The sequence below is a fragment of the Marmota flaviventris genome, chromosome 12 (assembly GCF_047511675.1).
Source record: "Marmota flaviventris isolate mMarFla1 chromosome 12, mMarFla1.hap1, whole genome shotgun sequence".
Classification (NCBI taxonomy): domain Eukaryota; kingdom Metazoa; phylum Chordata; class Mammalia; order Rodentia; family Sciuridae; genus Marmota; species Marmota flaviventris.
In genome coordinates, this window is record NC_092509.1 from 34,994,776 (window position 1) to 35,009,180 (window position 14,405).

Sequence of the window (14,405 nt, forward strand, 5' to 3'; positions counted from 1 at the left end):
GAATGAGATCATCCAAGCTCTGAAAGAAAATAATTGCCAGCCACAATTCCTATACCCATCAAAGCTATCTTTCTTCTTTCAAAGAAGAGGTAGACACTTTCAATGATGAGGATAAACTAAAAGAATTAATGACCACTGAGGTAGCACTACAAATATATTTAATGATATGTTACACACAGAAGAACTAGAAAACAAACCATAGAGGTCTCAAATGGATGACTCTCTAGGATAGCAGTTAAATTAAAATTAGGACCAAATTAAGTATAAGAAAAAAAATATGACAGAAAATAACGAACATTTATTCATAATAACACTGACCAGAAGTGATCTAAGCACTTGAAAGAAAAGATTTGCAGAATAGATTTTAAAAATAGTTTCAACTATATCCTGTTTGCAAGAGAATTACCATATAGGCAAAGATATCTTCAAGCCGAAAGTAAAAGGGTGGAAAAATATATTCTACGTGAATGGAGTCCTAAAACAAGCTGGAGTAGCTATTCTCATCTCTGACAAGCAGATTTCAAGAAAAAAGTTAACTGGAAGAGATAAAAATGGTCAATACATATAAAGGGAATAATGGTAAAGGGAATAATCCAACAAGAAGATATAGCAATAGCAAATATCCATGCCCCAACTGTCAGGGCATCTAGCTACATAAAACAAACACTTCTTGACATTATATCTCAAATAGATCGCAGTACAATAATACTGGGTGATTTTAACACACCCCTCTCACCAATAGATAGGTCATCCAGATGTAAAAATCAATAAAAATACTTCCAACCTAAATAACACTATACATTTAATGGACTTAACAGATATCTCTAGACTATTTCATCTCAAACAGTTGAATCCACTTTCTTCTCAACAGATTCAGGACCTTTTGAAAAACAGACCATATTCAACATCACAAAGCCAGTCTGAGCAAATACAAAAATTAATTCTATGCATCTTATCAGGCCATAATGGAATGAAATTAGAAATTGACAGTAAGAAAATTATAGAAACCACCTACACATATAAAGATTGAAAAATACTTTTTTAAACGAGGGGTGGATCATAGAAGAGGTGAGAATAGAAATTTTACAATTTCTATAATCAAATGAGAATAGTGATACAATGTACCCAAATCTTTGGATACTGTGAAGTAAGTTCTAATTGGAAAGTTAACAGTATTGTGTCTATATTAAAAGAAAAGAAAGAAATATCTTCAATAAAATCTAATGCTATACCTCATGGCCCTATAAAGAAGGAAATAATTAAGACTAGGTCCAAATAATTAAGATCAGAGCCAAAACCAATGAAATTGAGAAAAAAAATACAAAGGAAAAGTGCAACAGGCTTGGTTCTTTGAAAAGATAAACAATATTGATAAATCCTTGTCCAAACTAACCAAAAGAAAGAGAAAATTCAAATCAATAAACTAAGAGATAAAAAGGAGATATCATCACAGACATTTCTGAAATACAGAAGATCATCATGGACTATTTTGAAAATGTATATTCAAATAAATTAGAAAAAAATAGAAAATATTGACAAATTTCTAGACTGTTATGTCCTACTGAAATTGAACCAAAAAGATATAGAATGTTTAACCAAACCAATAGCAAACAACATAATTAAAGTAATAATAGAAATCTTCCAACAAAGATAAATCCAGGACCAAAATGGATGCTCAGTTAAGTTCTTCAAGAGTTTTAAAGAAGAACTAACACATATTCTCTGCAAATTATGGCAATTCTTCAAAAGACTAAGAATTGAAATACAAAGGGAGGGAATACTCCCAAATTCATTCTATGAAGCCAGTATCACCTTGATACCAAAACCATGTAAAGCTACATCACACACAAAAAAAGTACAGACCAAAATCCTTAATTTACATATATCAAAAATCCTTAATAAAATATTAGCAAATTATATCCAAAAGGTTAAAAACCGTCAAGTTGGTTTTATCCCAGGAATGCAAGATTTTAAAATATATGTTAATAAATAAATGTTATTTATCACATAAAAGGTATCAAGGACAAAAATCACTTGATCATCTCAATAGAGGAAAAAGCCTTTGATGAAATTTACCCCCATTCATGTTAAAAATGCTGAAGAAACTGGGAGGAACATACTTAAATACCATAAAGACCATATATGACAAACCCTTGATAGAGACAAACTGAAAGCATTTCCTCTACAATCAGGAGTCAGACAAGGATATCTAAGAGTAGATATCCTTGTCTGACTCCTGATCGATAGAGATATCCTATTCTCTTCAGCGTAGATCTTGAAACTAGCCAGAGCCATAAGGAATTAGAAGAAAATTAAAGAAATACAGTGGAAAAGAAGAAGTCAAGTTATCTCTGTGTGTTATTGACAAGACCCTATATTTAGAATATCCAAAGTATCCACCAGAAGACTTCTTGAACTGATGAACAAGTTCAGCAAATTTGCAAAATACAAGAGCAGCACAAAATAATCAATAGCTCTCCCATACTCCAATAATGAATCCACTGAGCAAGAAATCAAGTAAACTGTTCCATTCACAATAGCCTCAAAAAATTACTTTGGGGGTCTGGGGTTATAGCTCAGTGGTAGAGTGCCCGCCTAGCACATGTGAGGCACTGGATTCAATCCTTAGCACCACATATAAATAAATAAAATAAAGGTGTTGTATCTGTCTACAACTAAAACAAATATTTTTTCAAAAAAAAAATACTAGGAAATAAATCTAACTAAGGAGATGAAAGACCTTTACAATGACAATTATAAAATACTGAAGAAAGAAATTGAAGAAGACCTTAGAGATGGAAAGACCTATCATGATCATGGATACAGAGAATTAGTATCATCAAAATGGCCAAACCACCAAAGGCAATCTCCAAATTCAATGAAGTGCCCATCAAAATACCAATAACGTTCTTCACATAAATAGAAAAAAAATTAGTCCTAAACTTTATGTGGAAAAATAAAAGATCCAGAATAGCCAAAGCAGTCCTGAGCAACATGAATGAGGCTGGAGGCATCATATTATTTGATTTTAATTTGTACTATGGAGAAACAGTAACAAAAACAGCATGCTATCAGCATAAAAACAGACAAACAGATATGAAAGCTAATGGAATAGACTAGAAGGCACAGAGAAAAATCCATGTAAATACAATTATCTGATGCTTCACAAAGATGATAAAAGCACAAGCTGGGGGCTGGGGTTGTGGCTCAGTCGTAGAGCACTCGCCTGACACATGCAAGGCCCTGGGTTTGATCCTCAGCACCACATAAAAACAAGTAAATAAAATAAAGGTATTGTGTCCAACTACAACTAAAAAATAAATTTAAAAAAAGCACAAGTTGGAGAAAAGATAGCCTTTTTTTCTTTTTTTGTTGTTTTTTTGTTTGGATTATTTATTTATTTGTTTGTTTGTTTGTTTATTGGTATTGAGGATGAAACCCAGGGGCACTTGATCCCTGAGCTACATCCCCAGTCTATTTTGAGATAGGATCTCTCCACTAAGATGCTTAGGACCCCAATGAGGATGGCTTTAAACTTTCAATGCTTCGGCTTCAGACTCCCAGATCTCTGTAATTATAGGTGTGTGCCTTGATGCCCTTTGAAAAGATAGCCTTTTGAACAAATGGTTCTGGGAAAACTGGATAGCCATATATAAAGAACGAAACTAGATCCCTACTTCTCATTCGGCACAAAAATCAACTCAAAGTGGATTGAAGATTTAGGAATCAGAGCAAAAACAGTGAAACTGCTAGAAGAAAACACAGGGGCAACACTCCAACACATTGAAGCAGGCAGTAACTTCTTAATAAGATGCCTAAAGCTCAATAAATAAAACCAAGAATGAATAAGTTGGATAGCATTAAATTAAAGAGCTTCTACACATGAAGGAAACAATTAGGAACATGAAGTGAGAACCTACAGAATGGCAGAAAATCATGGCCAGCTATTCCTCCAATAGGGAATTACCAACCCAAATATATAAGGAACTCAAAAAACTTAACACACACACACACACACACACACACACACACCCCTCATAACACACTTAATAAATAGGCAAAAGATCTTAAGAGACATTTCTCAAAAGAAAAAAATACAAGTAGCTAACAAATACATGAAGAAAAAAGATATTCAGCATTCTTACTAATCATGGAAATACAAATCAAAACTACATTGAAATTTCATCTCACCCCAGTCAGAATAACAATCGACAACAATACAAATTAGAATAATTGCTGGCAAGAATGTGGGGTAAAAGGTACACTTATACATTATTGATGAAACTGCAAATTAGTACAACCACTTTCGAAAGCACTATGAGATTCTTCTTCTCGGACTATTCCCTGAGGATCTTAAAAGAGCGTACTATAGGGATACTGCCATATCAATGATCATAGCGGCACAATTCACAATAGCTAGACTGTGGAACCAACCTAGATGCCCTTCAATAGATGAATGGATAAAAAAAATGTGGCATCTATACACAATGGAGTATTACGCAGCACTAAAAAATGACAAAATCATAGAATTTGCAGGGAAATGGATGGCATTAGAGCAGATTATGCTAAGCAAAGCTAGCCAATCCTTAAAAAACAAATGCCAAATGTCTTCTTTGATATAAAGAGAGCAACTAAGAACAGAACAGGAAGGAAGAGCATGAGGAAAAGATTAACATTAAACAAAGACGAGTGGGGGGAGAGAAAGGGAGAGAGAAGGGAAAGCATATGGAAATGGTAGGAGACCCTCAATGTTACACAAAATTACATATAAGAGGTTGTGAGGGGAAAGGGGGGTGAACAAGGGAGAGAATTGAACAACAGCAGATGAGGTAGAGAGCGAAGATGGGAGGGGAGGGGAGGGGGGATAGTAGAGGACAGGAAAAGTAGCAGAATACAACAGTCACTAATATGCCATTATGTAAAAATGTGAGTGTGTAACCGATGTGATTCTGCAATTTGTATTTGGGGTAAAAATGGGAGTTCATGACCCAATTGAGTCAAATGTATGAAAGATGATATATCAGAGCTTTGTAATGTTTTGAACAACCAATAAAAAAAAATCCAAAAAAAAATTAAAAAAAAAAAAAGACGAGGTCACCATATGACCCAGGTATCTCAGTCCTTGATATTTAACCAAAAGAACTAAAATCAGCATATTATAGTAATACATGCATACCAATGTTGATAGCATCACAATCCACAATGGACAAGTTATAGAACCAGCCTAAAAGCCCATCAATTAATGAATGGATAAAGAAAATATGACACATATACACAGTGTATTGCTATTTGGCCATGAAGAATTAAATCATGTCAATAAATGGACCTAGAGAATATCATACTAAGTGAAATATAGTAGACTCTCAAAGTCAAGGGCCAAATGCTCTCTCATATGCAGAATACAGAGAGAAGAAAGGATGTTTAAAAGGGGATTTCACACAAATAGAATAGAGACAAAAATAGAATAGAGGGCAGTTGAATAGAAGCAGAAGACCAAGGTGGAGGAAGGACAGGAGGGAAACAAAGTATTGGGGAATAAAGTTGACCAAATTATGTTATGTGCATGTATAAATATATCACAATCTATTATAATTTTATATACAACTGTAATGCAACAGTTCACGATTAGAATTTGTAATGCAACAATTTGTAATGCAAAAATGAACCTATTATATATAACTATAATGCGCTAAATGTTAAAAACATATTACATCAACTGGCTTATTATTAACCCAAATGAGATTCTTTTCCCATACCATTTTACCATATGAAATTATCAGGTGAATTTAAGTCATAATTGAAACTATAGAAACACAGTAGAAACTGAAGGCAAATTTTATTTATACTTAGAGTGAGAATGTGTTTCTAAGCACAACAATGATAAATGATAAAGAATAAAGTTAGCAGACATAATGGTGAGTAACTTAGGAACTTTTAGACAAGAGAAAATAGGACAAATGATAACAAAAGGCCAATGAAAACTTGGGGAAAATCTTTTTCATAATAGATTTATAAAATTACATGAGTTCCTTACAAGATTTTATAAATCCATGAGAAAAAACATGAGCACTATATACTTCAAACCAAGATAGGGAACACAAAAGGGAAACACAGTCTCAAAAATACAGTTAGAAAAGGTACAAAGAAAAGAACAAAAACAGCATCATTAGTATCAAGAAATTTAAAAATACACAATTGGATGCTGTTTTAATCTATCAAATTAGAAAATGTGAAACATATTGAAATACACCAGTGTTGGCAAATCTAACAGAAAAATAGACACTGTCATATACTGCTAGCAAAAATGGTACATTATAAACTTTTGATTCAGAAGTATTAAAATATGAATGATAATTAAAATAAAAATTGTACTTCCTCTCTTTTCTTTCCTCTCAGTATATAATCTAAGAAGTGGGCTAAGCCATATGTTATTCATTGAAAAGTGATTAAAATTGGTCTTTTTATATTTATTACAGAAATATAGTTAATATTTCACTTAATGAAATATTATTGGCCCATTAAAAATATTGGTAAATAGTGAATTGCAAATCATATATAGAATTAAAAGAAGATTAGAAAATAATATAGTCATTATAAACATTTTTATTGAAAATATATTTGCACATATATACAATGCTTATGTCATGATATTAGGATTATAGGTGTTTTCATTGTTTTTCTTTCTTACCTATATTTAAATATTTTCAAACAGTGAAAATGAATTTCTTTCTCTTTTTTTTTTTTTGGTAAAATAAAATGATTTTAGCAACATAGGAATTAAGAATTTATTAAAGGAATCAGTACCTGGTCTTTAACCATGACATTATTTTACTTAATGTGTAATAAAATCCAAAGTACATACTATTTAAGATAGACATACAAGTAAGCATGTACCCACTATTGGTTGTTGCCTGAAGGGTCTATTCTTGGAACAAGAAGGACTTTCTACTGAGTATTACAATGGCTATTCATATACATGCTGGCTCCATGTCTAATGAAGCCTTCTCTTCTCGGTGGCTCAGGAAACAAATGCTTAATGTAAGAATGAACTGTACAGCTAGTCGTGAAGACCTATGAACCTTAGGGGCAATAAAGAACATTGGTTTGAGTAACTGATGTATAAATCAATCACTATGTCAGAAGATCACACCGATGGTATAAAAATGATTTATATGAGATACAGCAGGTTCATACTTTCAAATTCTTGTCTCACTACAGATAGTTAAGGTAAAGGAAATTTACCTTTCTGTAGTTGAGGAATGTTTTTTCTCCAAAATCTGTACAACTATAACAATTTTATCTATGACCTAGACTAAATTCACATCGTATTGATGGAGTCAAAGGAAAAGCATTTTAAAAATTGATACAATAAAACTAACCTTTTAATTTTTTAATGCAATGTGACTATAATATTAAAGTTATAATTTTGTTATATACTCAAGAGAGGCTATATTTTTAGCAACACAACATAAAGTCATATATTATGAATATCTTCTTAAACTTTACCTTCTATAGCAAACATGCTACTTAATCACTTTCTACATATGTTGTTATTTTAGAAAGTATGCACCCATTTTTTAAAACTCCTTACAAGTTAAGAAATTTTTAATACAATTAAAACTTATAATTTAATCACTTCATTAAAAATGAATAACTGATATGTGTAAAAATGTATAAAATATGTTCTTAAATCCAGGTTAGTCTAAAATAATGGCATTTTTATTCTTGTTTCCCAGAGGTATAATCATACTTTACATTCAGTCTGTGGTAGTTTAGTCAGAATGCCACTTGCTAGCAATGATTAAAGCAGTTAAAAGAAAATGTCTACACTTAATTTGTATTTGATGATTTGAACTTTTATATTTATTGCAGTAAACCTATTAACAAAAACTGGTATATAACTGTTAGTTTCAATTAAAAATTTTTGATTTCTTAGACATTTTGTTGAGAGAATATAAAGGCATTTAACTGATCTATAAAATAGTGGCTTATTTTCTTACTAAAGAAGGCTCTAAGCAGAGAGTAAATATAGTAATAATCTCTAAGGGACTAAAGTTTTAAAAATTGTTATTCTAACAGAGGAGAAAATATTACACTATTATCAGTTTATTGAAGCTTTTATCCATATTAACATCCAATACTAGATAGATAATGATATTCAGAATTATATCACACAGATACAGTTTGCAGTTTTACCTGTCTTTTAGTTTATGATGTCAAGATTGTACAAACATACAATATAGATAGGGATGTAGGTACACTTGCAACAGTGAGACTATTCTCATTTTCACCTTAGAAATAATGATTAGCATTATGTAAAACAAAGAAAAATCTGAATACTTCTGTGCTTGTCAAATAAGAAACATGTTTAAGAAATTGTAATCCATTTGCCTAAAAATTTTGAATGATAAATCATCAAATAAAGTTTTTCAACAACATGTAATCTAGCTCTGAAATCCCAAATAGTTAAACTATCTGTCATTGCCAGGTAATCAATAAAATTTGTATGTTTGTTTTAGTTTCAGTTAAAAAAAAAGACAATGTCATTTAATTTGGATCTATAGAAATAAGAAAATATATAGGAAAGAAGTTTGAGAAAACACATTGGGTATCATACAATGAATGAGAAAAGCTTGAGAGTGATATAAAATTTTGTTTTTAGGTCCATTCAGGCTAAATCATTTTTCCCCACCTATTTCTCAATTGTAATACTTACTTTTCAATATATAACTTTGATTTTATGTTTTAATGCAGCTACCCTGGAGCATTTATTTTTTTTCTGAAACATTTTGTTCTTAAAAAAAAATCAGTCACTGACTTATAGAAAAATGAAGCTACTCTGATCAAAACTGGAATCAGGAGGCAGGAAAGCTACTCTTTTTAAGCATGCCTTGCCCACTTCCCGCCACAGAAATCCCTAAGGATCGGCGTGTTCTCACACCATCTAGGAATGGTAGTAAAAATAGATTCCCTGCTCTGTTCCCAGAGATTTTTATCCAAGTGTTTCAAAATCTGCATTAATGTGTGGATATATAGAGACAGAGTGTGTATATGTACATTTTTCATTTGTGTGTGTGTGTGTGTATATGTGTACAGGCACGCATGCGTACATGTGCATGTGTGTGTAAATTTTCTATGGTCCTTGATCTACATCTTGAGAAATTTTTTCCAAATATTCTATGATGCTCATAATCAGAAATCACTAACTATGCACAGGTTTTCTAATAGATATCATCATTCTATGTGAACTATGAACTATGGAGAACTAAGTTTTTCCTAAGGGGGAGATTTCTTCCTCCTACGAAATCTTACCAACCACATGATGGACATTTAGTCAAATGAAATGGATTTTAGGATTAAGGACATAAAATTGTACTCTCTTTAGGCCTCCAGCAGTAGAAATAAATAAATTGGGCTAAACAAATGCTTTTTCTATGTGATAGAAATGATCATAAAGCTTATGGTGCTTAGCTATGAACCAACATATTTAATATTACAGTAACATTGCCTGGACTGAAAGAATTAGTCAATTAAATTGATTTTGGAAGTCTGAGTACAAGATTCTGAGATCATATGAAATTACAACTCTGCCAAATTTACAGTACTCTCAGCATATTTAAACTTGAATGAACTATATAAACTCAGATGCTGGATGATCTAAATATATTGATTCAGTAATGTGCAAACAGTAATTAAAAAAAAATTCAGCTGAGAAGAACTACTATTTTTGCCAACTTTCCTAATAGTTGCTGGATCATGAATGAGCACAAACTCATTTTGGGTCTGTTTTTATTTTTTAAACTAGATTATGGTTTTTTTTCCCCAAAAATACTAAGAAAAAAACCTTTTTTCCATAAAATTTTATCTCTCATTGCATAATTTACAGGAAACATAAAACTCATCCAACCCCAATCTCAAGAGGACTTAGAAACTGCAACTGATGATAACTTCATCCAATGAATTTTGCTTTGTCATTTCATTGGATTATATTTGATAGTTGTTCTCATTTCATGATTGCCATCTTAGGAAAACACAAGGCCTGGCATCCTCACGTGGGCCCTGCTGAGCAGGATGCAAGAAGAATCCATGCATCAAGTCCTGTGCAGCATCTGCTTAGCTATAACAGAAGAGACAACTTTTCTAATTCATATAAAGTATTAGAAGAACTAACTGTGTGGAATGGTGCCACTCTCCCAAAAGCAACAAAAAAATAAAAATAAAAATGCAATGCTAACTTTACATCTCAGAGTTCATTTCAGATGTACAAAAGCTAGTCCATTAAATTATGGAGATTGATTATATATATATAATGTCATTTAGAATTTCATTCAATTTAGCTTACATCATTTCATTTTCATGATGAAAAATACACATGCTAATACCCTATGACTCAACTCCACAGTGAAAATTTCCCTTCATATCCCTCCCCTACCAGGCCTTTTCTATACCTTTTATTGCTTCATTAAGTGTTTAAAGTGGGAGAATATTTTGAAATACATCAATGTGCTTTTTTTCTCTTGTACTTGCTTATAAATGATCTTTCCCATCCTGAGCCAGAAGCAAATTTGCCTTACGGAGAGCTAGGAGAGTGTACATACAAAGAAAAAGAAATAATTGACATAAATCCTTCTTGATTTTCAAAACTGGTCTTGAAAATTCTTTTAGAAACAACAGCTTTAAAAATGTGGCTTTAACTCTGCCACTTAAAAAAAAAAATGTGGCTTTAAATTTCTAGAGCCAGACACGAGAGAGAATAAAAACTTTTTCTAAATTAACAAAGCTTGGCTTTAAATATTAGCTATAAATAGAAAAACACAAAACTTAGAAAACTGCGCTTGGAGTTTTACTGTAAGCCACAGAATAGGATATATGATGCATAAGAACTATTTCCTACCACAAAGTAAAAAATATCAACACTTCCTTGGCTAGAGAGAAGGTGAGAGAGAGAGAGAGAAAGACAAGAATAGATATGGACCCAGGGGCTGGCTATTCCCTGCTTTATGATTTGTTGTTATGGAGAGCACATTCATGAAATATTATCTGACTACTAGGTATTCCTGTTTAAAATATATTTAATTTTGTGGCTTTTAGCTTATAATCATAAGACACCCGACATTTAAAAATAATGCAACAAATTGAGAAATGCTAGTGCCTGGGATTCCTCTGGTATTTGCATCTACTGGAGGTGGTGGGTTGAGGGAAGATGCAAGCAAGCTATTGGCTGACTTAAATCTATTTATACTTCAGCATTGAGATGTGAGATCCTAGTCCCGCCTACCTCTTTTTCAAAGGTAAAATAGATCATTAGTGAGGTGTGGTTTATTTACCTAAGGCAGAGAAACTTTCTGAAATTTGCTTTGAGTCAGAAACAGCCCAAGGGAAAATTTGTATGTGCAAATTCCAAAATACGACTTACCAACTGACAAAAAAACAAAGCAGTATCAGTGCCCGCCTACTCTGTATAGTTTGCACAGATATCCTGCTAACATTTCAATCAAATGATGGTAAAAATTTGAATCATTTTAATAAAAGAAAATGATAGAAAAAGAGAGCTCCAAAAAAGGGGAAAAATTCAGCCCAAGAAAATGACTGCATAGTAAATATCTTATTATGTCATCAAAGGCTATTTTAGCCATAGCAATCGGGGACAGGATAACATATGCCATTAGTTTTCTTTGAAGTAGCAACCACAGAGGTTGGGAGTCATGGAATCTTAACTGTGGACAGGGGTAAAAAGGTCTGAAGATTTTCAAAAGATTCTCTGTGAAATGGGGATCCCTTTTGTTGTCTGCCATAATGTTTCCCTGAAATCAGAATCAAGGAAAAAGAGGTGATGTTGTAGGTCATGAAAAACTTTTTGAACTACAAAATAGGGGAAAGTATCAGTTATTGAACCCTGAAAACGAAGACCCAAATAAATGATGATAGCTATGAAGCAAAATGAAATAACAAAGTCCAAAATCAAAATAATTTTTTAAATGGAAATGAGAAGATAAAGTGAATAAGAAAACTTTAGAGAAAAGGTAATAAAAACCACAGATGAAAAATAAGACAGATAAAGATGAGTACTTGAAATATGGAAGCCAGAAAATTAGAAAAAAAAATCCACTAATATTGGAAGATATAATTGTAATTTTTGGATATTCTATTGTCTGAATTTTTAATTTACAAATTCTCCTAAGTTGACATCACTAATTTTTTATCCTTGCTTTTTAAATAAAAAAAAATATTTCTTCCAAAGTCAAATTAATACTTCTATCAGTATCTCAGATTCTTATCCCTATAAATGGGTCCTAACACACCAGATTGAGTGTAAGTGTGTGTGTTGGGGGGTACATATGTGTGTGTGTGTGTGTGTGTAGACACATAAATAGCTGCATAATTTTAAGGTAAGTTTTTCTAAATGGAGCAAGTAAGGAAGATACTTTAGGAAATGACAAGTTTAACTACATAAATTGGAAAACATCCATAGTTCAAACATCACCATGGAGACATCTGGTAAAACATGATGAACGTATCATCTGACAATGAAGACTACAACATCAGGATCACTTGTATAAACTTTGAAGTTTGCTTTTAAGGGCCTTATTCTTAAACATTAATGGAGACCCAAGGATTATCAAACAAAAGATAAAAGTCTCTAATATGCAAAAAAGACATCTAAGCAAACAGTAAAAGACAGAAAGGAGAAACAGAGATAATGTAGAAAGAAAAAGTCTTAAACAAGAAACAGGAAGTCATAGGACTTAGGAAACTAGGGATTTAGCACTCTATAGTGGCTGAAGGAATGGGCCAGGAAAACAGCTGTGTTGGCAGGTTACAGAGGGAAGTGTAGGTACACGTGGCAAAGACCTTGACAGGAAGGCCTTCCATGAAAAGTTGGGGTGGGGAGGTGAGGAGATGAGCTTAAGCATTTTATTTATTTATTTTTATTTATATATGGCAGCAGAATGCATTATAATTCTTATTACACATATAGAGCACAATTTTTCATATCTCTGGTTGTATGCAATGTATATTCACACCAGTTTGTGTCGCCATACCTGTACTTTGGATAATAATGATCACTGCTTCCACCATCATTTCTAACCCCATGCCCCCTCCCTTCCCCTCCCACCCCTCTGATCTATCTAGAGTTCATCTATTCCTCCCATGCTCCCTCTCCCTACCCCACTATGAATCAGCCTCCTTATATCAAAGAAAACATTCGGCATTTGGTTATTTGGGATTGGCTAACTCAACAACTGGAAGTTAACACTGATGTTGGGGAAAAGAGCATGAGGTGCATAAAACATCTAAGGAAAATAAATGAGGCACTTGTTAATTTTAATGTAAACTATGATACTGTAAACAAAAGAAGCAATCATCATGAAACATCCAACACAGAAGTGAAAAAAAGAACCAGAGTACTGCTGAGATAAAATAATGAAACCAAGTTGTATATAAAAATATTAGAAAGATGGGGGAGATTAAAAAGGGGGTTGGGAGGGCACTAGGAGTTCCATTTCTTATAACAGGAAGTCAATAGTTAAAGTCTAGTAGTAGAATGAATCAGACATTAGTTTCCTATGTGCATGTATGATTACATGACCAATGTAATTCTACATCATGGACAACCAGAAGAATGATATTTTATAGTCCATATATGTATAATATGTCAAAATATATTCTACTGTCATGTATAATTAATAAGAAAATAAAAAAAAATATAGTTTAAGTTATTTTTTTAAAATTTTTTATTGTTGGTTGTTCAAAACATTACATAGTTCTTGACATATCATATTTCACACTTTGATTCAAGTGGGTTATGAACTCCCATTTTTACCCCATATACAGATTGCAGAATCACATCAGTTACACATCCATTGATTTACATATTGCCATACTAGTGTCTGTTGTGTTCTGCTGCCTTTCCTATCCTCTACTATCCCCCCTCCCCTCCCCTCCCCTCTTCTCTCTCTACCCCCTCTACTGTCATTCATTTCTCCCCCTTGTATTATTTTTCCCTTTCCCCTCACTTCCTCTTGTATGTACTTTTGTATAGCCCTGAGGGTCTCCTTCCATTTCCATGCAATTTCCCTTTTCTCTCCCTTTCCCTCCCACCTCTCATCCCTGTTTAATGTTAATCTTCTTCTCATGTTCTTCGTCCCTACTCTGTTCTTAGTTACTCTCCTTATATCAAAGAAGACATTTGGCATTTGTTTTTTAGGGATTGGCTTGCTTCACTTAGCATAATCTGCTCTAATGCCATCCATTTCCCTGCAAATTCTATGATTTTGTCATTTTTTAATGCAGAGTAATACTCCATTGTGTATAAATGCCACATTTTTTTTTATCCATTCGTCTATTGAAGACTTGGATGTCTATTATTTTATAAATAAGGACCAGTTACCTATACCAGTTAC

General features: G+C 32.7%; 1 protein-coding gene across 1 annotated transcript in view; it reads right to left on the reverse strand.

Moving 5' to 3' along the window:
• Positions 1 to 14,405, reverse strand: part of Malrd1 (MAM and LDL receptor class A domain containing 1) — a 658,798-nt gene that overhangs the window by 431,087 nt on the left and 213,306 nt on the right. The window lies entirely within an intron of this gene.